The following is a 24,549-nucleotide window of genomic DNA, read 5'->3' as shown; positions in this document are numbered from 1 at the left end:
TAAAGATTTGGCTAGTTGAAAATGTATTTCTATCATGTGGACATTTGAAATTGAGTATGTTTAAGATGTTCAGAAGAAAATGGTTTGAAAGGCCCAGTAATAGCCATGTAGCCAAGTGCTATGATGAAGTTAGTCTGGGTTGCTCAGGACTTTTTCCAAGTATTGACTGTTTCCAAGGGTGAAGTTTCTGACTGTCCAGGCAGCTTGTACCTGTGTGTTCCATCTTACTGTCCAGTCCAGGAAATGAGTTTCTCTGTATTCATTTTGGCATTTTGGTTCTGTATGAGTAATGAAGACTTCTGTGTTCTTGGGACCTATGAGAACTGAATAGCACTGAACCTCTTGTGGTATTGCTTGTTGGGATGCAGGTTTGGAAGACCTTTGGATCCATTGGAGTTGTGGAGAAGGTAGCTGGGACTGAACTTCACAGTTGATTGGTTTGCTCACTGCTGGGAATGAAAGTCACACCAGATCCTTTTATACACAAAACAGTGCACAGATGGAAAGACAAGATGGAGAGCTAAGCAATTGGCTTTTGATTGCCTGTGGAGTGTCTTGTCAAGGTTAAGGATTCCTTGTGCTCAAACACTTTTCCCACTTCACCTGAAACACTCATTTTATTCTTTGTGACCTCATATTCTGTCTCTTCATATTCTCCTTACTTTTGGTAAGGCAAAACATACATGTTATTTATTATGAAAATATTGATCACTTACGGTATATGAAAATGCAAGTTATGTGTTTTATTTTATTCACAGTTGCCTAATTTACTGGTCCTCTTTCCCCTTTTACTTTGATACTTAACATCTGACCACATCTAGAAACTTTACTGGATGCTTGTTTCTCTTCTAACGAACAGAGATGGAGCAGCCAGTTGAAGTAAGGCTGCTTGTGTCAAAAAGCATATGCCTAATTATTCCCTTAATATTTCCTCAACTTTGATTTAAACATACTTATCTGGAAAGAGTCACTGTCCTAATACCGTGGTACTCCTTGGATGATTGCTCCCAGCATTAATTTAGTAGTTGCAGAAAGGCAGGAATGCCTACTATATAAAGAAATGAAAAAAGAAAATCTGTTTGTCTTGATTTAGTAGTAGTGTGCTTCTCTTTACAAAACAAAAGGGGCCCTTGAGCAATATTAAGTTGCTAAGTTTGTGTTCTGGATTGGTGGTCAGAGCATATTGAACACTGCTGGAGACTATGAATGTGGAAAACCACGGCATTCCAGCTGTGAACTCCCACTCCCAGTGATTGGCTTCCTTCTTGTGTCCCAGAGAAGTGCTCTGTGGAGACCAATTTTAGTAGGTCATGCTTCTTCCTTTGGGTTGTACTTTGTTGAGGAATGACCAGACTGGTGGATGTTGCCACCCAGCAGGGGTTGTGTGTTGGTTAGAAGAAAAGGACTTGCAGTAAATTGCAGAATGTTCTGCTGTTTCACATGCATGCAGTTCTTTCATTTTTGTAATGCTCAGGTTGAAGATTGCGCCAACACAATGCTGTTCTTAACCTTAGCCTAATGCTAAAAGTCACATCTGATTCTTCATGTTTGGTGCTGTTCTTGTGTGTAAACTGGGCCCTTGCAACAGAGGATAGTCAAGACTTTGTATCCTTTGCAACAGAGAATGGTGAAGACTGTCTAGGTTGCAGGGCTGTGTGTGTCTGTGTCAATGGTAACAGCCAAGAGATATTTCAAGAGAAAGGAAGTTGTTGAGCTGAGGAACAATATTTAATTTGGCAGTAAATTTAATGTTAGTAGTTCTAGGGAGTTATTAGCTAATGTTGTGGGGAAAAATTGTAGTCCAGGAAACAAGTGGGGCTCTGAAACTTTGAAACTTAACTAATGAGAGAGAGCAGATGTCCTGTGTGACCAGATGTAGGTGTCCAAGCCTGGATTCGGGCCTTGATTACAAGGTGAAAGAACCTGACTGTAACCAAGAAGCTTTAATCATGTCTTTACCTCATTGCTAGAGCTTGTATTTTACAAGTGACTGTGGCAAAGCTCTTTAATTTTGTATTGCTAAAGTTTTTATAGTACACATTCCACAGATTTGTTAAGCTTGTAATACTGGGCACTGCGTTCCCATCTATTTGTTTTGGAAGCCAGAGTTGTATACAGGGAATTTAACAAAGTTTTTCTGGCAATTAAATGTTTACCTGTTAATTGATCATGTAGTAGGTAAAACTATCTTTTGATACTATATATTTTTTCATAAAAACAGGATGTCTGAAATTTAAAATAGTCCTCAGTTTGATTTTTATCTATGTAGCCCCTGTTGTAAGAGGTTTTGCCTTTTTCCAAATGTGGCAGTTCTCAAAACTGTCAATTCTTCCCTCTTGTCAATGTGTTTCTTAGTGTGAAGACTTACTGAAGTCCTTTGTGTTGGTGTTGGATACACCATGGGAAAAAATGTGCAATTTAATTGTTTCTCATTAGGAAAATGTGTCTTAGTTCTAGAGGGTTCTAGTCAGTTTTTCGGTTAAGATGGACCTTAAAATAAAGGTGGTATGTTCATTTCCCATTTAGGCAAAATTTCTATCTAGTAAATATTCAGAAATCTTGTTCTGAAGTGCAAATAAGAACAATTGCATATCAAAATGTTAGGTCTGTTGTGAAGGGCTGCCCTGTAATACCCTTGTTACAGCATTCCCATCTCTTGTGGGAACTTAGCTTCATACGCTTGCATTTCAAAATATTTTGGTTTGTTTTTTGTTATCGATGGGCTGTATGCTTTGTGTACAGACCAATTATCTGTGGGCTAAATGCTCAAACATTTCTATCTGTGCTGTGGTTGGGGGCTAGACTGGTGGATTACTGACAGTTTTGGGAAGTATCCAGTTCAAACAACTAAAGCTATTTGGTGTTTAAGGTCTTCAAACCACAGAAACTCTGTCCCTTTATCTCCAAACCCAGCTTGTCATTATACCTTAGAGTAGCTGATTGTAGATTTTTTTTTTTCTAAAAGAGTTCTGTAATTTCTAAGCATTTTGTCATTCATTTCAGTGAATGCTGTCTGTTACTGTTTCCTCTGCAGTCTACATGTGCATTTTTTCTCCAGGTGTGTGTTCTCTTAATAATTGTTGCAAGGGATAAAACAATGCAATTGCACAGGCAAGAGTAAGTGTACTTTACTGCTCTGTAAAACCTCTTCAGAGGGATGCAGAAATGCCCACAGAAGGAAATCTACAATAGTGCAGCAGAATGGTCATAGGGTTGTGACTGTGAGCAAAATAAGGTGACACATAGGTTACTCCTAAGTGAAGAAAAGCATGATTTCTGAGAATTGAGGGCAAAACCATGAGTGATACGGGAGCTGAAATCTGTAGTGTGATGGCATGGAAAGAATATTAAACCGAAGGCTTCAAACTACTTAGTGTTAACTGGTCTGCTTTTTGGGTTATCACGATTCAAATCTATTGGCTTTTCTCCATTAGCTGTGTTTTTGTAGTTTGATCACTAGAATTCTCATATATATAGTGATTTAAGTGTTTTGATATCAAGGATGTTAGAAGGACCACAGCAGCTATCTTTTAATATATATATATAAGTCTCTATTCTGAGAGAGATCCTTTTTAAAAGGAGAGTGAAATACAGGCACTTAATATTTAGGTCTGGGTTTATTTTTGGTCCAAGTTATATTTATTCATCTTTTTTTACTTTGCTTTCTTCTCATGGACAGGAAGGGAGTTTGGAATGCACAATATCTCAAGGAATGTGATCATTTCAGTGACTCAACTGTTTACTCTAAAACATACTAAATAGGTTCCACGCTGAGTGGATGGGGTACAAGTTCATTGAAATACGGGTTATTTAAAAACCAAGACCTGAAAACCAATTAAACCAATATTAGATCCATGTCTTGCATGTTCCATTTCAGGAGTGTACTGGAAAGGATTTTTTCTGGTGCAGTTATTAGGAACACACACACTATATCCTACAAGATCTTCTTGCTACAAAATCTTCTAAGGGTCATGTGAGAAAAATGAACATTGCAGTCTCTATTTCTTAATTTCTTTCCAACCACAACAATTTTGCTCATGAATTTGAACTGCAGCTGTAGGGAGTGCCAGGTCTGATTGATGTGATGGACACACCCAGGGTGTATGCTGAGGGAGTATCTGGGGTTTATAACTCCTACTCGTGATGTTGCATTAGTTTATCTTAGAATAGGAGAGTTATCTCCCAGCTCATCTATTTGTACTCTTAGCTGCCTTGATCACAGGACTGAAAAGGAAACTGTAGTTATCTTCTACAAATGGAAAGTCTGGAATCAATTACCAGAATAAAATATCCCAAAACAAAAAAGCAACTTCAGAATATTCGCTACGGTGACATTTAGCTGAATCTTGTTTATACATGGCTGGGTGTAGCTGCCAGCTAGGAGGAAAGAGGGAGAGGTGCAGCTGTGCCTACGTGAGCCAGAGCAAATAGCTGCCCTGCTGATCCTGGTGGCACTGTGTTAACCACACTAGCAGACCAGTAGTTGTCTCTGAACATACACCTGGGATCAGCAGCAGTTTGGCATCACAGAAAATGGGCTGTTGATACATTTCATCTTATTTGAGTGGTATGCAAAAGTTGTTTTCATACAAAAAAGATCAGTGCTCATTTGGACTGGTATAAATAACTAAGGTCAGCCAGGAGGGATTTGGATGGCAAAGGTATGTTCCTTTGTTTGTTGGTTAACAGTTATAAAAGAGCTCTATTTTATTGGCAAAAGAAGTTAGAAGGTTTTAGCTTGTCATGAAAAACCTACTACCATAAGCTGTTTTTTAAACGTGGTGAGGTAATGTTTTCCAGTATTTTACAGTGCTGAACTACACTGTAAATTTTTCATTTTCAATTTGTTTACTTACTAGTATTTTTTTGCCAAGTCCTTATGCTTATAAGGGGAAAACAAAACAATATGCCTGAGATGTGGGTTTTTTGAATTAGGATTGAGACAGGATTTTCCACCAATGCTTTAAATGAAGTAGCTGAAATCAGTGTCTTGCATTTCTCATTTGAAAAATTGAAAGCAGATTATATTGAAAATACACTTTCAAGTCAAAAGAGACTGTGTTCTTGCTCTAGATTTAATAAAACAGCATAAAAATTTGAAAAGGTGGGTTTGATGCTTAGAGTGTCTTCCTACAGATAATGTTTTCCAGTAGAGCCTCAATTTTGAATTGTACTATAGAACATAAATTTCTATAGATAACTTGTGCAATCTCTACCTACAGAATTGGGACATTCTGGGAATATTTTTTATGTATTATACAGAGCTCATTAGTACTGAGGGAATGGCTGATTATGCATTCCATCATGTTGGTAATGCAGAAAAGACATTGCAGTGCAGTTGCAGAGAAATGCTTTTCTTTGATTCCTTGCACACCTGTTGATGCATTGCAGTTTACCTGAAATAGTTAATTTTGTGACTGTGACTTTGTCTTGCTACTATGCTTTTGGCTACCCCTCTGATACAACTTCTTGTTATGTGTGACTAAATACCATTGTGTTAGTACAATGTAAGTAAAAGTGGAGAAAAGAGGAAGACTCATGTAGCTAAATTATTTGACCGATTTCTAGCTGTAAAATGGCAGCCTTTTTCCTCAGTCTACTGGGAAAATATTATCTGGAAGCCATTCCAAATTCCTAATATTTGATAATATTATTATTATTTAGGGCTGACCAAAAGCAAAGATGTTTTCATTTGGCCAAACAGGAAGAAGAATTAATCTGTTTAAAATATGTTCCAGTTTGTAATTTAGCAGAAATTTTAATTTTACCTTAAGGATCAGCAGCAAACTTAGCTAGAATTACAAGCCAGGAATAACTAGTGCAGTGTATTTAGGAGTGAGTGAATGTGTTGTAGGTGTACTCCAGAAAACATCCGTGACCAGGTTTGCAAAATAAAACTTCATGAGGGTTTTCTCAAGTTGGATATATAAATATATAGTTGCCTATTGTCTATTGATTTGCAGGTATTTTTTTGTGAGGGGGTTGGGATGTGTTTTATATAGTGCATACTTACATGTCCAGTCTCCAGTATGATAATTTTGTAGTCATCCTTTACAATGGGCTGATAGTGAATGAGGTAACTTGTGCAAGACTAATGGAGGAGCAGATGGGATAGTGCAAGGATGTGTTCCATTTTGGATTTTTTTTTTTCTTTTTCCCCAACTGACTTGTTTTAAGATTATGAAGAAGTTATAGAAAGTACTTTTGTTCCCTGCTGTGAGGATTGAGTTAGTTCCCAGTTGCAGCAATGTGAGGGCACTTAATCTGTGAGCAGTCCAGTTGACTTCAGCAAGAGTATTCCTTTAAGTAAAATTACTCAAGCATTTGGGGGGGGACTCTCTTTTAAAAATTATTCATTGTATTATGTTTTAAAGTAGTAGTAGCAGCATTGTTACCTGAAGTTTCAGCAATGAAAAGTTACCTGTATATGTTCTGTTTGAGGAAGCCAGCTTGAGAACTATTAGCAGCTTATTCTATTCAGGTTTTGAGACATTGTTGAGACTGTGAAGAACAATGGCAAGCCTCTTGTGGCACTGGCTTCCCTTGTTGCAAAGCAGGGAGGTTATGAGGTTATCTGTACCTGAGGCTCTTATTTCATTTTAATCGTGCATAAGCTGAGTGACCAGTTCTTCCAGCCACAAAAGCCAAAACTCTACAAGAACCTTTCACTTCTGTTCAGATGTGAATGCTGTGTAACTCTTGTTGCTGTTTTGCCTCTCTCAGAGGTTCAGTACAAAGCTTTTCATAGTACAAATCCTTTTCTCACAAGACATGGAAACATTACCTCTTACAAAGGTCTTTATAAAGTAGTTATTGTTTCTTGGGGCGTACCTTTTATGAGCATTTTTTTAAAAGCAGGAGAATTTATCTATTATTTTGTTGCCTTCAGCATTACATAGCAAGTAGCTGTCTCTGTGTACTGTTTCTCAGCTTGCTCCAGCTGAACCTGCTTTTTCCAGACTTGTCCTCTTTTCTCTAAGCTCAGAGTACCTTTTAAGATGACAGCATGTAGCAGGTTATGAGCTGGAGACAAGGAAAGGTCAGACACTTGTTTCAAAGAAAGGTGATTATGGAAACATTCCAGTGTACCAAAATATTTGATCTTTAAACTCCAGCAGCCCCCTTGAGACTGGTTAAGATTTTCTTCCTTGAGCTTGGTTTACAGAATTGTTTCTTTGCCCTTCCTGTCTCTTTCTTACGTTATGTTTAGGATACTCCTGCTTGGTTTACATTGCAATGTTCACTTCAGTGGCTTGGTGATCAGCAAGATCACCATGGTAGGTGGAAAGCTTCAGAGGTGTGGATATCAGTCTTATACAACTGGAGGTAATTTTGGTAAATGCACCTCTTGCCTTCCTGCAGATGTCTAAAACCTGGGAGGGTGATATGCCTAATTTACTTGTATTAGTCAACATAACTAGAAGTCCATGTTAAATTGACTGTAAGTTTACTTCTGAACTACCACTGTTTACCAGAGTCCCCAATTATCCCTGCTTAATTAGAAATAATTCGATTTCTTTATTTACTCAACTCTTGTGGACATTAATATATTCATATGTTCATGTTCATTTCCTTTAGGCTCTCGAGATCTGACATCAAGCTATGGTTGCTTGCAAATTTCACTAAATCCAGTGTTTACTGTTATGATTTAGCATTTTGTTGCAGTTTTAGGATTTTTCTGCTTAGCTTGTGGGAGGAAAGACCAAGATCACCAGCTCCTCTAATGCCTTTTTGTTTGGAGTTTGGGGTTAGAAATATTACTGGTTTTATCTACATGGCAGAAGGATGCATTGTGAATTAATATAATTTCTACATTTCTGTTTAAAGATGAAAATGACACAATCAGCCTGATAACAAAATAATTTTGTGTGATTTAACTTTTTGCTGATATTTAGCCTTTCTCCCTACTTTGACAGTAATGCCTGTATTAGTGCACATATTTGAGTCAAACTGATTGGATTTGCATGAGAATTCAAATAATTATTTCCATTCTTTCACCTTCCCAGAAGGAAACTATAAATGAGCTGCTGCAGTGTTCTACAATGCCCCTCAGAAATCAGTCACTTTCTGAATGTTTCTATTTTATTCTGTAGGTAAAAAGGAAGATGCATTGTGTGTTTTATTTGAGGAAATCTGATAAAACAGATATAAGCATGGATTTAAGTCAATGTACTGAAAATTTGGTTTTATGAAAAAAATGGGGGAGGGGGATTGGAGAAAATCCCTTTTATTTACAAATAAATTTTTTTTTGCATCTCAGAAATAAAAAAATGTAGGAAGAAACTTGGCTTGTTCAGTGGTGAACTGGCAGTTGACCAACGTGTAATTTGGTGTGTGGTGAGAATAACTTGGTTGGTGTAAATGGATTTGTACAGCAATGGCCATGTGGAATGGCCATGGGCACAAATGAGAGCCGTGAATGAAATGTCTACAGAATCTGAACTGGAAATAATCCACTATTTCTGGCCTGGCTTGTCAGCATCTTGTGTATAAATATGTTTATATGTGGGTTTACAAATGTGAACAAAAGGTGTCTGAATGCAACACCATTGTTCCAGAGCAGAGAAGTTAGATAATGTTCTTCCTGCAGTTGTACTGAGCACATCACCTCCAGCAAGAGCTGAGACCACAGCTGAGCTGCACCCTTGGGCTTGGCAGGAAGGGCAAGCATTCTTCTTGCCAACAGCAAGCAACCAGAACAGTACACATGGATCTCCTTGGCAATGTTTATATTTGACTTTACAGAGCTCATCTGGTGTCTCCTTGTGCTTGGTACAGGCCCTTGACACTAAGTCCCTGCGTTTCTTGCCCTGACATCAGAATAAAGCAAATGCTGTTTCATCAGCAAGCACTGGATATGAAACATTTGGGAAAAGGTTAGAAGCATAAGGAATGAAATAGGAAAAACGCAAAAAGTTAATGATCAGTTTTTGTATGTGCTATAGCCTTTTTACCTAAAATGAACCTTTTTTTTTTTTTTTTTTTTTTCTTGATTACTCTGGATTTGTAACTTCTATCACTGTGGTTACATTTTGTACATCTTTTAATGCCCTATTTCTTAGATGACTTATTTAAAGTAGTTCTCATATTAGTGTGCCCCCAAAGTGTCCCTTCTGTCTGAATGATGTACAATCCCTGCCTGTTTCCTGGAATCCAGTCCTCTGTCCTGGCCAGCTGTGCTGCAATAAGATGCCATTAACACCTAACATTGGAGTAACATAATGCAGGAGTATGTATTTTGATCCATGGAACGTATTTCAGATTTCCATATCTCTGATGTACTTGATCTGCTGCCAAGGTGGCCTCCTGTATCTGTATTGCTGTTGTAGCTGTGCTCTCAGTTCTTTATTTCACAAGTGTTGAAGTGTACAGATATTTGGTTTTCTTTGTAAAACCAAATCACTCTTTAAAAGATGTAACTTGCTGTCACTAACTTCTGAACTAATGATGTCTCCTATATACTGGGGGGTTGACATGATGTGACTTCCATGGAAACTTTCTTTTAAGAGCTGTGTATCTTCCTGGGGGAAATCTGCGAGTTATTTGCCTTTTTCACCTGTCCTTTGCTGGGGAAAGTGGTGATAGCATACTGTTCAGGAGCGAGTTGCAATTCATTGATATAATGTATATTCTTTTTCCACCTTCCTTCTCCCCTTATACAGTATCAAGTCACTGCATACCATTACTAATTTATGACCTCTTCAGGGCATAGTAGTCATTTGATAAGATCTGCTTTGGTCTGCAGGGAAATTACTGGTATTTCCATCAGTAAGAATGATACCCAGTGAGCAGTATACTAGTTATTTTGTCTAGGTCACAGACAATTAAAAATCCTTAATAAGCTTTTGATTTCCCAGGTTTTAAAAACATAAATTTGTTCCCTAGAGCAAAATGTATTAGGTATTTGCAATTAGTGTGCTGTATATGTGTGACAACTATACTTATAGTCCAATTTGAAAGTTGCTCAACATGTCACCTCTATCATTATTTGGTAGCTTTCTACAGACGTCATTTTCATTTTAGAAATAATATTAAGTTAAGAAGTTATTTAGGAGTTTCCTTTTATATATATTAATATAGTTATTACAAAAATGTACAAAAATATTTTATTAATATTTGGGTAGTTTTAGGAGCTGAAATGCAGTTTAATGCCTTTTAAAGGCAAAAGTCTTCAGTAGGCAATTTTGTGAGCATTCATTTTGTGAATGGTCGGGTTTGTGCGTACTAAGTCTTAGTTCACATGTTACAGTTCCTGGATCTGCTGATATTTAAAATTGTAGATCCCTGGCCGATTTTAATCCAGTCTGAATTTACTCAGAAAACGAAGGTCTTGCAATCCTGTGCAATTTCCCATGTTTGCCATGTTAGTCTGGGAATTTTGAGAGGCATTCAGCAGACTTGAGTGGAAATTGCTTTTTGTGTCAGAGCTGCTCTTCCAGAGATGTCAAGTTCCAGTTGAGCTGGCTCTTGCGATCTGGTTCACCAGGTCATCAGCTGACAATTGATGACAGATCATGAAAAGGCTGAGGGATGGAAAAAGCCAAGACTCGTGCCCTCTTCAGCTCCTGGCTCTTCAGGAGGAGTGTGGTCCTGGGTGTGGGTTGGCTGCCTTAGGGAGGCCCCGAGGGTGCCACGGATGCCCCATGAGTGCCTCTGCCCTTCAGCTTGGCTACTTCATTTATGTCTCTGAAGTGGCTCCTTTTTGTTTCACAAAAGGGTGATGAGGAATGTTTGAAGACTCTAGTAAGGAAGTTACACATTGAGTATGGGTTAGTCCTGGCTTGTAAGATTGAACAATGTCTTCTGTAATCCATGCAAATCCAGTATACCAACATAGCTTTTGTGTTTCTGTGGTTAGCTGGGTGTATTTTATGCAAGTCTCGTTTGTGACCTGGTTAATAAGTTAAAGACACAGTGAAAGTTCAGTAAAAAGAAGAGGATGTTTAATCAAAATTCTAGTCTGGGGACAACCAGGAATTCTTAAGTGTTTCATTCTCAAACCTGGAAGTCACTGGAAACTGTTTATTCCATAAGAGTTGTTGGAACTTGCTGTGAATTAAAGCAATATTTAAATATGACAGAGACTGAAAGAAGGTTATATTTTGGGGATTTAGACCCACAGAGGTGTAGTATAAGAAAGTAGCTTTGCACATATGAGTTCAGGATCAGTATTTCCGAAGTATTTTAAAAATAGTATTATTTGAATGCATTTCATTTTGAGTACTTTGAGTACTTTGGTCACTAAAAGGCATTGTCAAATGTTTTTATTAAGGCACCAGCTTCTCTAACCTATGAAAGTTGGTTAATAAACATCCTCTGTTACTATAAACATCCTCTTGACCATCTGCCAATTAAGGCCTGAAAGGAAAAAGGAGGAAGGTAGAACCTTTTAGTTGAGCTTGTTTTAAGGGCAGATATCCCATTATATATGCGTTTTAGTGAGAAACACATGGCTTGTGAAATAAGCCTAACAAAAATACAGCTGTAAAAAAAAATCCCTTTCTGAGTCTTGCAGTGTGGTATTTGTGCTTTGAATATAAGTATGTTTAACAAAATATTAACAACTCTAGTTAAAGGTAAATTGTTGGAAATCCTTAGGCTTTATTTCTCAGATACAAGGATGTATTTATGAACTTGTTGAAGTCTACAAAAAATTCTGTTAAAAGTGAGTAGGTTTTAGCCAGTAATTCCACTAAATAATGGATTCTGGCATCTTGCTGTTCTCATTTTCCCCCTTTCCTTCCAGATCTATGCACAATTTTTGGCAAATTAGTGAACATGAAGTAGAATTTGGCTTGGTGGAAAATTAAATGTAAACACAGTGTGCACATGTAGGTAGACAATTTCTGAGATGAGAGTTCCTGTAATATTTTCTCAATAGCTAGGGTTATTTTGTGTTACTTACCATACAGCCAAATTAGTCTTCCATTACACTGTGTTTTTTTTCTTGGTGTGAGCTAACTTGGAATAATTTGCCTTAGTTTTGCTTAGAGGGTCCTCCCAAGGCCCTCATACTTGTCTCTGGGGTTTCTTCTCCCTGCTTGCTACAGGGAGTAAGGATTTCAGGACTTGTATTGAGTGGTGAAATCATGAATCTGAAGGGGGTTTTTGTTGTTGTAGGCTACCTTTATTTTAGTCATATTGATGTTATTTACATCTGATGTTCATAGATTACAGCTTTCCCCCCCCCCCCCCCCTTTTCTATGTGGACTAATAGTTTTCCTCTTTCAATGTGCAGCTGGTTAAGATTTGATTTGCAACATATTTGGATTTATTATTGTAAGTTATTTATTGCAAAATGTGATGTGCTTGAGTGAGAAGAGTGAGCCTGTGAGCATTTGCTATCCTGGTGGCATGCTTTGGTGAAGGTAGTTTTCCTTTGGAGCCTTGTGCAGTGTTGATATTCCTGTCCTGTCCTCTGCAAAACTTGTCTGCAGTCTGCTGCCTGGTGCAGGGATTACAAGGAGCATTCTTTAGGCTAAAAGCAAACACTCCTATCTGGAGGAGTGCTCTCAGGTAAACAGGTGGGTTTTGTTTTGAGGTTGGTGATAGGAGTATTTTCATGTGTTGATTCTAGATATGAGGAAAGGCCCTTACTTGGGCTTTGTTAAAACCCAAATATTTCAAAAAGCCAGGGAAGTGTGAGGAATACTTATGATCAAGGTATGTTGGTGTTGAAAGCAACCTAAGACTGTAGATTGAGACACTATTACACTGTAAGAAAAGAAGTGAGTGAGCAGCATGGAGTCCCTTCTCCTCTAGAGTAAGCTTTCTGTTATTACTGACAGCTGTTCTCGGGTATCTTACCAGCTATTTTGGGTGTTCAGTGTGGAACCAATCTGTCTGCAGAGAATGTTTGTAAAATTCTTAAAAATGTGTTTAAAATGTATGCATTGTAAAGTAGTGTATGAACACTATGATTGCAATCCTGTGCTGCATGTGGGTTTGTTGTGTGGTGTCCCCCCTGTGCAGTGGAGTTGTTTCCTTAGCGCTCTGGCTTTATGTGGCTGTGGTGCTTGAGACCCTGGTGATGGTGAAATCCTTTTAGGCAATTATCTTAGCCAAGTATGTAGTACCCCTCTGAAACAGCATAAAAATACATGTCTTTATTTTTGCAAACATTTCCTTCTCAAGTATGACCTTTCTTGTTTACTAAGCCCAAACTGGAACTGCTAATTATTCTGTACTCAGACACTGAAGTGAAATATGGGATGGTGGATCTTGTTATTTTGGAGCCTAAACATCTTTTAGTTTAATATGGCAGTAATGCTGTATTCTCCAAATATTTGAAACTGTGGTGAAAACTGTTCTTGTAATTGCTAGATTATAATTTCTGATCTTTCTTAAATTTTTTTTTCTGTCTTTTTAAATGTTGGAAATCAAGCAGACACAGAAGGCTGGCTTGGCTGAGTGGGGAATCTTCTATTAGAGCTCAGGCAAAAAAAGAAAGTGTATGTCCAGTGGAAGCAGAGTCTGCTGTCATGGGAGGAATACAGAGGGGCTACTTGCCACTGTGGGGAGAAAATTCATATGGCCAAAGATTAACTTGAAGCTGGGCAGTTCTGTGGGTGTCTATGAAAAGAGAAGGGTTATAGGAAATGTGGTAACATCAAGTTGGTAGCCGGTCACTAGTAGGGTTCTGCAGGACTCCATTTTAGGCCTAGTTCTCCTCAACATTTAAAAAATGATGTGGATGTAGGACTTGAAGGCATACTGGGTAAGCTGGCTGATGATGCTGTCAATTCCTTGAAGAGAGAGGAGTTCTGCAGAGAGACCAGGACAAATCACAGGGCTGTACAATCACCAAACTGATGAAGTTATAACAGAGACACGTGCTGGATTCTGCATCCAGGATGGGACAACCGTAGATGTACAGACAGACTGAGGAGCCAGAGGCTGGAGAGCAGCACTGTGGAAAGGGACCTGGGGGTGCTGGTTGCTGGCAAGTTGGGATATGAATCAGCAGTGAGTGCCCTGGCAGCCAGGAGGGCCAACCCTGCCTTGCACAGCTGGCACCACAATGTAAAAACGATGCAAAGCTTGAAGGGAGTGTCTGAAGGAGGGCTGTAAAGGTGAAGGGTCTAGGAGGAAAGGCATATAAGAAGCAGCTGGAATTCAGTTGGCTTGTTAGGCCTGGAGAAGACTCGGGGGGACCTCATTGCAGTTTAACTTCTCAGGTGAGTTACTGAGCTCTTCCCTTTGATGCCCACTAGCAGGATCCAAGGGAATGGCATTGAAGCTATGTTAGGAGACATTTAGGTTGGATATCAGGAAAAGATTCTTCACCCAAAGTGTGGTTGAGTGCTGCAAATATGTAATATAAATACCCATATCCCCAAAAATAAAACTAATAAAAAAATCAAAACAACAAACAAATAAAATCAAACTATACAAATCGTAATGTCAAAAATAAACTAACAACACACAAAAAAAATTATTCCTAGCCTGGTGGGCCCTTAATACCTTAAGTCACCAAAACAAAAACACTACCTATAAATAAACACAAAACCAAAAAAATAAATCTAACCATAAACAATATTTCTCAAATTATCTATAAAACATGTATTACCATCAAACAAACTGAACAAATAAAACCCCTCTAGTATAAAAAACAGTAGTCCAAATATAAATAGAAAAAACCCTAACAAATTAGCTACATCACACTATCTCAAACCCGCCAAAACAAATACTATATACTAACCATAGTAAAAGCCACCACTAAATAGTTAGAAAACCTACCCTGTACCTCATGCCACTACTCAAAACACCATCTTAAATCTTCAAAAACAAATTCTATAAAACATAATGCTCCTAAAAAAATTAAATCAAACAACAAAACTCATTTCAAAAATAACCTTCTAAGCACCTAAACTAAAAAAGTAACATTAAAAAATGTACTGTATCCCCTTCCATACACCAACTACAAAAAGAAAATACAATAAACTATATTACCTCTTAAATACACAGTTTTTCTTTTTTTCCATTTCTCTTAAAAAAAACCCAAAAACAAACAACCCTTTTTCCCAAGCTGACTAAAAAAAAATCTGCTTAAATCTTTATTCCTAAAAAAAAAAACCCATTCAAAACTTTCCTCCCAAATTTACCCTAAACCAAAACAGCTTCTCTTACTAATTCTCCTTTTGCATTTGCAATTTTTAGCCTGGCATAAGATGAGAATTTTCTCTTTGATGGGAATGTCTGACACACGGAGCGTGCTGGGTAAGGGCTGGATGTGGGTAATGGATGCTTCTGGCTGGGTGAGCCGGGTTCTGCTGAGCACAACGTGACTGACTCCTGTGGGGGAGTGCAGCTGCTGCTGGAGGTGTCTGCACCTCCTCCTCAGTGCTTCTGTGCCTTATTGCCATTGTTGTGTTCTCCACAGACCTTTTTTTAGTTTTAGCTTAACACCTATCAGTAGCTTTTGCAGCTTCTGTAATTTTTGGTCAATTCTATTGGGCTAGTGCTGGAGAGCTGCAGTTCATAGCACTGGAGAACCTTTCCTTAAAGAGCATCTTCTGGTAAAGTAAAAAGAAACTGTGTTTTCTACATCTAAATAAAATAACCCTATATTGCCATGTTGTTAAGTCAAATGTATGTTTTCATTATATTAAGTCACTCTTCTGCTCTTATGCTTCTAGGTTGTTTTTCCCTCAGTATGAATGAGCAATTACTGAAGTGTAGAATCTCAGGTTGGGGTTACATGAAAGTGTTTCATGTACTTCATTGAGAATGTGTAGCCTTACTATTCTGTTTCTTCATAATCTTAATTTCTCATATAAATTATTTTCTTAGTTTGTTTCCTAGAAGTGCAGTTTCATTAGAAACAAGGATATCTAGTATTCCTCTTATGATAAAATCATGAATTGTTCAGCAGTTTCTCTCCAAGGGTTTTATTAACAAAGTGTTTTGACTGCAGCATTTAAACAGTTGTGCTGTTTTAGTCCCCTTCCAGTCCAAAAATACAACAAAAGACCCCTGACTTTATTGTATCTGCATCTCCTAACTTGGATTCAGTGTTGCATCTTGTAATTATTCATTTTGCTTCAGAGCATGGTGATTTAAAGGTTATGGATCTCGTGTTGGGGTCAGGGTCAGTGTTGTCCACTGACACCGACTGGGTAATTTTTCTGGCCTTGGGTTGAACATTGAAGCTGGGAATGAACTTTCATAGATCCATAGTAGTTAGCTGTAATAATAATCTCTGGATTCAAAAGGTATTTATTATATTTCTTTTGGTTTGGTTTTATTAAAAGTATTAGGTTCACAGTGTTCTGCAGTTCTCTTCCCATGGATAAATAAGCACCGAGTTCTCAGAATGTAACATCTCCTTTTATTAATGAAACGGCATCAACTTTGAAATGGACAAAAATCAAGGCAGTTTCCAAAAGTTGTCTGTTCAGATAGAAATGTGGCATTGAAGAGGCTGCTGCTGTTCATGGCTGGGCATGTAGTTCGAGAAAAATTATATTAGCACTGAGTTTTCTTTTTTTAATATGCAATTTTACTAATATTCTGTAGCTGGTTCTGCTGCAATTCAAATATTTTCTCATTTGAAACTGAGTATAAAATCTAATTTGTTTTTCCTTTACCCTTTCTCCTTGGAGATCTATCAAATTATCCTCTGCTTTAGATTCAAGCTCTTCATGGAAATTAATCGTTCTGACCCCCTGTGAGGTAAATATTATTTTCATTAATAGGAAAATTGCAAAGCAGACAAGTAAAATTGCTTGTTTGAATTATGCAGAGCTCTAGACATGTGGTCAAATTGCTAGACTGCCTGTTTTCAATAAATTCTTTACAAAACTTTTTAAGTGTAAGCTGGAATAATATTGATACTGTCTAAGCAGACAGAAAAATACTTCTTGTTTCCTGAAGCCTTGTGTGACCAAGAGGACAACTATGAAATGTTTTTTATCTTGAAATGTGGATAAATGAGCTGTCTACTGAGAAGAGTACAAAACAGTTTGCAATTTTCCTGGGGAAGCAAAGAATCCTTTAAAATTTTATCTTAATCTGGCAAAAAGCATGAAAGTCCTTGAATAGGCAGAGAAACTTCAACTCTAATGGAAGTGACCAAGTCTGCCAAGTGAATCAAATGGGAATGGAGATGTAAGGTGCTTGTGTCTTATAAAATAAGATTATCAGTTTCTGTGAAATGCAGGAGAGAATATCTTGAATATCTTACTTTTGACTTTTTCAGTCGGATGGAAATAATGAGTTCTGCTTTATCTCAAAGGTCCTATAGATGAAAATTTTTTTTCCCCTTGAATGAAGGCTTGTAGCATAGCAGAGCAGAAGTTTGGTTACATATGTAGAAGACTTTCTAGCTAAAGAATTGTGTCTTGTTATTATCGTTGAATTTTCAATTAGGGATAGAAGAGATGATTTATGGACTGTGAAACTTAGAGATTACTAGGATTTTCAGTTTAACACTGTTTAAAAGCTATTTAAGACAATAAATTCTCCTTAACAGTCGAATTGGTATTTTGAAAGTGTGATATGTAGTTAATACTTCTAGTGAATTTTACAGGCAATAAGCATCTATACAAGTTTTTACAGGGAAGCTTCCCTCTGTTTCCGGTGTGCTGTGAAGGGGACTGGAGGCTTATAGAAGTGATGCTTACAGCATAAATGCACTTAACCAGAATCTACATTTGGATATTCCTGGCTTAAATGCCTTTTGTAGTAAAGGGTCAAGTAGTGGAGCTTCTGCAATATTTCAGTGTGTTATCCAAGATGTGATTTCACATGTTGTTTGGTGACACGTGGTCAGTGAAGGCACTTCATGCCTCTTACTTTGTTCACTGTTAGACAGTTCTTTGCCTTGTTTTGGACACCTAATAGTGTAGCTAATGTTTTTGCTTAAGTTTTGTATATTACCAGTTTATCAAAGTGTTACTGAAAAGCCTTCATATAAAGAGAAGTCATTATTGGCCTTTGCCATGGGTGCTAGATGTTGGAAGACCAATAGTTTTAATGAACACTTGGCTGTTAGATGATCCTGGCAGCTCACTCTCTTTCCCTTGCCATCTTTACATTTCCCATGATTTCCCCTTCTTTACGTTTTATTTAATGATATGTACCTTATCTGCTAGGCACATTGAACACTTACCAGTTTGTGAAAGCATCCTAACAGCAGCATATTCTCTCTCGTGCTTCCTCTGTTTTTATTGACAAATGGCTTTAAAATTCCAAAGTCAGTTGAGATACCAGCTCTGTCTTTCTTTTAACAGAAGGCAGATGGATTAAAATTACATGGGGGAAGGGATGGGAAAGCAAAACGTAAAAGCAGTGAGTTTTCAAATTGTGAAGTGCAAATTCTGTGTTGAATTTGCCCTTTCTAAATGTTTCTCCAGTGTTTTGTGCAGTAGACAGTTTAGTTCTTTCTTTGGCAGCAGTAGCTCATTCTATAGTGTAAAATTCTGTCCTCCTTTTGTAACTTAGCTGTGACATCTAGACTGAAAAGTAATAGAATGACCTCTATGAAGAGAAAACCTAGCTTTTAAAGTGGTGATATTAATAGAAAGGATGGGTAATTAGCTAATGCAAGGGGGGAATGTAAAGGATGGGTGATTACCTAATGCAAGGGGGGAAAAGTGGACTCTTTGTGTTTGTTGATGGTTTTCTTCATTATAAATTGACATATTCACATTCCTTGCATTAAAGTGCTTACTGTTATCAGGAATAACTCCAAAGTTCACATTTTCATGGTTGTGCTCTGTAAACTCGATGTTTCACTTCAGTTAGTCCAAGTCTGGACAAAAGTATTAGTTTATAGACAAGGACCTCTTCCAATTTGGCAGCGTCCTCTTTGTGTAGGTATTTTACTAGTAGAATGTGCAGTTAGTAAAGGTAAACATTAAACCATTTGTATGCTATTACAGTCACACTATGGAAAAACTAGAGGCTGGAAAAACTGGCCTCAGCATGGAAGTCTCTAAGCCGTTGTAGTTGTGAATAATCAGGAAAAGTTATGACTTAATTCAGGAGAATGATGTTGTGAACATCAGAAGAAGCCTTTTCCCATTAAATTAATTTAAATGAAATTTTGTTTCACTACCGCTTTTGAGAAAAATGTTAAGAATTCCGGTAATTGACTCCTGTTGACACGGTAGCAGAGTAGTTAATGAATTAAATGCAACGGTACTAATTTTGATTGATACTGTGTAATTATGATGTCAAAGGTATTTAACTTTGTATCAGGCTGTAAATCTGCATCAGACTTCTAATCTACCCTTGAGAGAAAAAATACATAAAATGGGAAAACCCAGACACTCCTCCAATCTGAGCTATTTTGCAAAAGAGTATGAGAAAGTTAGAAGGTTTCACTAGTTCAGCCTACTTCCTTGTCAGTAGCATATTTCTGACAAACTCCTGAATGTCTTAGTGTCTGAAAAGCAAAAAAGGAAATGTTCTCTCTGAATTTTGATGTCAGCAACAGAATATATTCTGACAGCCCTTTATGCTCTTCTAGCTTTTTTTCTTTCCTAATAGCTTTAGTCTGACTGGAGGTCTTAAAACCTGAAGGTAAAAGACCGCCTGCTCTGCTCTCACTAAGAAGAAATAAAACTTCACTTTTGACCTAAAAGCGAGATTTATGGAGAATACAAGAGATCTGATTATTCTGGCCATGACTCTTGAAGCAAATGTTCTTTAGCTTGACAAGGCAAGCATGAAGGGATACACTTTCTTGGGATATAAATTCTATATGTGATTCATTATAGTATTTTTGGTTTATTGGAATTACATGTTGGTTAGTATTGAGAGAGGTTTTATTAATGTCAGAAATAGTACTTCACTGTTCACCAAGGTGAAAGTCAAGATGGCTATGATTTCAAAGGTTAGTAGTAATCTGTACACTTTATTTTAGAAACAACTCCACCTTTTCTAGAATAAGAGATTTCAGTTCTTAGAACTTTTTATAGCCATTTATTTTTTGTACTTGTTTCTACATCAACCTATTTTTCTTCTTCATATCACTTCATATTCATTGTTTCAGATCCTCCTTTTTCAGGAGGTTCTCCTGCTGGTGAGTTTTGTAGCTCCCATTTTGTAGCTCTTCATCCCTGTCTTTCTGACCCAGAGTTTGTGCTTCAGTGAGCCTCAGGGGCATTTTATAGGTAATTTTAAGAACTTAGTTGTGACTGCTGAGTGTGCTGCTTTTGCTTGCCATATAGTTTCGGGCAGGCCAGGCTTGGTGCTTTTCAAAATCCTGTCTTGCCTGTGTTTCTGATGTGTATGAGTAATAGGCATTAGTCCTTAACAATCATATAGTAGGACAGTTGTAGAAGAGTTGCGTTTACATTGTAGTAATGTCACATCAGTTTCTGTCATTCAGCATCTTCAGTGACGGCACATTTGGTTGCAGATGAAACTTAGGACCCTGTGAAAGCTGCGGTTGCAGATGGCTTCTCAAGAGTCCTGCTCTGTGGGCTGTTCTGTGTTGTGGCAGTGTTCTGTGGGTGCAGGAATTCAGTCATCTGCTAGGCACAGGGCTTTGAAGTTAGCAGCTCAAACACTCAGGGGAATTAGGTGCTGAAGTCCTGTCTCCTTGTGACTGGTTGCAAAATAAGTTGTAGGCTGGTGTCCAATGCCATGGGAGAAGCAGCATCTTTTCCCTGCAGTGAATCATCTCATGTTTATTGAAGTTCACTGGTGAAACTTGTCCTGGCTGTCTTCATTCCCCTGGTAGTAATTGCGGTAATAATCAGCCAAAGCACATATGTCAAAAGCCTTTTGTTTTTATTCTGAAGGGAAAGACAGAGCTATTAAAAATATTTTCATAGGTTTATCATGGCATGAGAACACTTCATAGAGGCTTCTCTATTTAGGAATTATAATGCTCATAGGTGATGCCTTCCTAACGTAAACTGAGAAGGATATTTTCCACTGGTGCTTGTTCCTTCTTTCTTTTGAAAATCTGACTTCATTGATAGGACATCCTGAAAGGCCTGCTTACTACTCTTAGGAGATGAAGGGACTGAAGGCTATGAAGGGTAGGGAGGAAAATATTTTTTATAAGTCTCTATGAGAAAGATATATCTGAACTTCTTGAGGTTATTTATTCAGCAGTTTCAAATACTGTTGGATTCCGCTGAGATTAAATGCTAGTTATTCTTCGTGTTTACAGACAGCATTCTCTCTCCCTATGTTTTTGAACAAGCTTTGTCTACAATTTCAATGCTTCTAATGTTATTAATTATGTAAGACTTTAAAAGCTTTGAACTTCTGTTCTGCAGGTGACTCGCTGTTTTGTGAGAACAGCTTTTGCAGGTTGTGGCAGAGAAGTGGGGGCAGTGAAGCATTCCTTGGGTAGGTGGCAGATTCTGAGATCAGAGGGATGAATCTGCAAGGATTCCTCCTCTTGCTTTGTAGTACTGCATGTTGATAGCTGCAACATAGCAAACAACCCTCGAATTGTCTTCAATTAACACGTTTTGGTTCGTTCAAGGGTGATGTCAGAAAATAGCCTTTTCCAGTAGAACCAAGTTCTTTCTTCCTTCCCTCCTTACATACGCCTACACTGATGTTTTTTCAGCTCTACAAGTGTGTGTTTTCTCACTCTCTCTGCTGTGTAGGCGGCCTTCCCAATCAAAATTGAGCTTCACAGGCAATCTTTTACCAAAAAAAAAAAAATCATCTTTACACAGCAGGTCTATAATTTAACACCAAAGGAAATGGAGAGTTCTGGGTCAGAATTGTGATGTGTCTTAGTAATGCTTGAATTGGCAAAGAATTTCACCCAGAAAAAAGGGAAATTGTTTTCTTGACCAGAAGACCACCCTCTGGAAATTACTTTTTTACATTTTACCCGAATGATTTGCCAAAATGTCTCTTGCAATGACAAACAAATAGACTTTAAATCTTATCCTTGCTTCATTAGACTAAGTTATAATTGAACTTTTCTCTCCTAGAGTTAGAATGTGATTCTAATGAAAAAGACAAACTCAGTTTGTTGACAATATGAAAGTCAAAATGCAGGTCTTCTGGGAGTGTTGCCTTATTTTAAGTATGATTTTAGTTCTCTCTGCCTTTTAGAAACTGCTTTTGCTGCACTGCATTATTATTTTTTGTGTACTGCGGCTCTTTTGCTGATGCTTCTCATTTTTCCAAGGTCTTAATTTCATATAATATTTTGTAAATAAGCCTAACTTTAACTGGCAATAAAAAACCCCTCAGCTGTATTCTTAATTGCTAAAAGAATATAATAAGAATTATTTTCTTGGGTTGTGTTGATAACACTATTTGGCATTTCTTGATTTTTGTTGATGCCAGTGTTCTTGCTGCCAAGTAGGTATTCCAAATTTATTCACCTCTGTAAAGAAATACTTTTTGGGAGAGTAGCAATGAGTGACTTGAAATTTGCTTATCAACCTATCAAATGTCAGCAACAATGATTACACACAGCCCTTGTACCGTGGTTTTATGTGCAGTTTGTGCTGCCAGTGGAGCTGAAAGGAGCCATCCTTCTCTGCTGTTCCTGTCTGGTACCTTTTGTGCCTCATGTCAGCACAGGTGCTCGTGTAGCTGTGCAGTGAACTGCATTGGGGAAAACCAGGCTGGAGAATAACCTAGGTCTTTTTCTTTAGACTCCTTACTTCGAGCTGGGTTTGAATCTCTTTGATATGATTCACTGTACATCTTCTCTAACACGTGAGCTTGGTGGGAGTAGAGTAGGACAAAAATTCATTGGCAGTATGTGCTCTGCCTCCAGCTTGTGCCTCTGCGGAGTTCTCGGGACTGCAGCATAAATCTCCATGGTTACATCTGTTTGCTGGTCTAATTTTAGAGGACTCCTATCATCTAGAGATGCAAGTCTTTTGTAGCAATAGACAGAGGTCAGATGTTAAGAGTAATTCTGAAACAATACAGATTATAATGCAGGATGTGGTAAATATGAAGGACAAGCTTTGAAACCTTTAAATTTCCTTCTACACTTGGAGACTTCTTAGGGTGCTGCAGCTGGTGACTTAGATAAAAACTCCTGCTCTCCCTTGTGTTTGACATGTGTTACAGACTTTATGTTAAGCAGTGAGGAAAAAAAGTGGGCCACAGCACTGCTAAATGTCCCCTTTCTTTCAGGCGTTGCCAAATGTGTGTTCAATCTCTAAATGCCTGACAGAATGTGTTCTGGGAGAAAATAACGATTCAGAGAAGGGGTGATAAAAGAAGGGTTGGGATTGTTGTAGTGAGAAAATTATCATACAAGCTTTCTCAAATGTGTAAGTTATGTGCAAAAACTCAATAGATTCACAGTTTTATAAGCTTCATTGTTGCTTCTGACTTCTTACAAGCACAATTTTCAGAACATCCTTTACCTTTTGAAAAGTATTTAATTAGACTGCTTCCTATTCAAATTTTGTTCATGCCTGTGATCTTTTTTGCTTCTAGGTTTCACTGTGGTATGATTCATCACAAGTAGATTGTGACGTCCACTGGGAGTTTTTGCTGAAGCTGCATGTGTCTGCTTTCTCAGGAATTTTGGATAGGTAAGAGTGCATGTTCTGCCTTCTGTACCTTCTGACCTGTTGGAGTACTGCTAGTTGTGACAAACTGAGTGCTGTGTTTGACTGCTGATAGCGTGCAGTGTTTCATGCAATGTGTAGAGAGTGGTCTCCAGCAGGATGGTTTATCCCGGTAGGCTGGCTGCCACAGAGTGCCAGACTGTATCCCATCAGTGTTTTTCCAGGAGGGAGATGCAAGGGAACTAGATGGCTGTTCCCTCCCCCCTTTTTGCTAGGTGTGTGTAGAAGTGTTTGCAAGAGCAGGTTGGACTCTGTTCAGACTGTGACAGAATGCCTACTTTTGTCACATTTTCTGAAACACAGCAGTTCTTGTAGGTGGCTTCTTTTAACCCACTTGTGAAACTAAACTCGTGTTGTAAGGAAGAAAGGGATGATTCTTCTGATGTGCCTGATTCGTGAAAAAGACTGGCTTTTAGTACATGCTCTGTCCTTTCACAGAGTAAAGTAATATATTAAAAGGTAAAATGGATGCAACGAGTGTGAGATGCTGCAGTTCTGCCCATGCAGCCTTGCCCTCTGCCTTGTACCAGATGCAAGTCCTTGACAGGTGTGTAATGACCTGGTTCAAGATGGTATATGAAGAAGGTTGGAAAATTGCAGTGTGTGGGTTTGGGGTGTGGAAGGAGGAGGGATGGGGAGCAGTGGTGTTGGTTTTGTGAAGATGGGCAGGGTTGGATTTGGTTTTGGATGGATCAGCTTCCTGAATTAACTCAACAGGTTGTGCAAGCAGTAGTGCTGCCTGGAGGGAAGTGACCAGAATTTGCTATGGACTGCAGGGAGAACAAAATTGGAGATCTCAATTAAGATCAGTTGAAGCAGATTTGCAATCAGGCAATAAAAACATAACCCCCTCCACTGAACACATTTTAATCATGTGTTTAGTAACACATATTGAAACCTTTAAGACATGCAAAGAAGTCCAGTCTGGAAATAGCAGTTTACAAACATTTCCTGCCAAAGGAAAACCCCTCCCTTGTAACATTGGTTCATCAGTCTGTTGGATGTCAAAAGAAAGAAATCGGTT

The 24,549-nt window shown here is 38.1% G+C and overlaps 1 protein-coding gene across 3 annotated transcripts in view; it reads left to right on the top strand.

Annotated features, from left to right (window-relative positions):
* The window catches only part of SIPA1L1 (signal induced proliferation associated 1 like 1), a 197,110-nt gene that overhangs the window by 38,465 nt on the left and 134,096 nt on the right, over positions 1-24,549 (top strand). For all 3 annotated transcript variants that reach the window (XM_014869373.2, XM_014869376.2, XM_014869370.2), the window contains exon 2: positions 23,392-23,489. The gene's annotated coding sequence lies outside the window, so the exon portion shown is untranslated. The remainder of the gene's footprint in view (positions 1-23,391; positions 23,490-24,549) is intronic.

Source organism: Sturnus vulgaris, chromosome 6, assembly GCF_052056855.1.
Source record: "Sturnus vulgaris isolate bStuVul1 chromosome 6, bStuVul1.hap1, whole genome shotgun sequence".
Classification (NCBI taxonomy): Eukaryota; Metazoa; Chordata; class Aves; order Passeriformes; family Sturnidae; genus Sturnus; species Sturnus vulgaris.
Note: the sequence above shows the minus strand (reverse complement) of the source record. Positions and strands in the feature narration are given on the sequence as shown.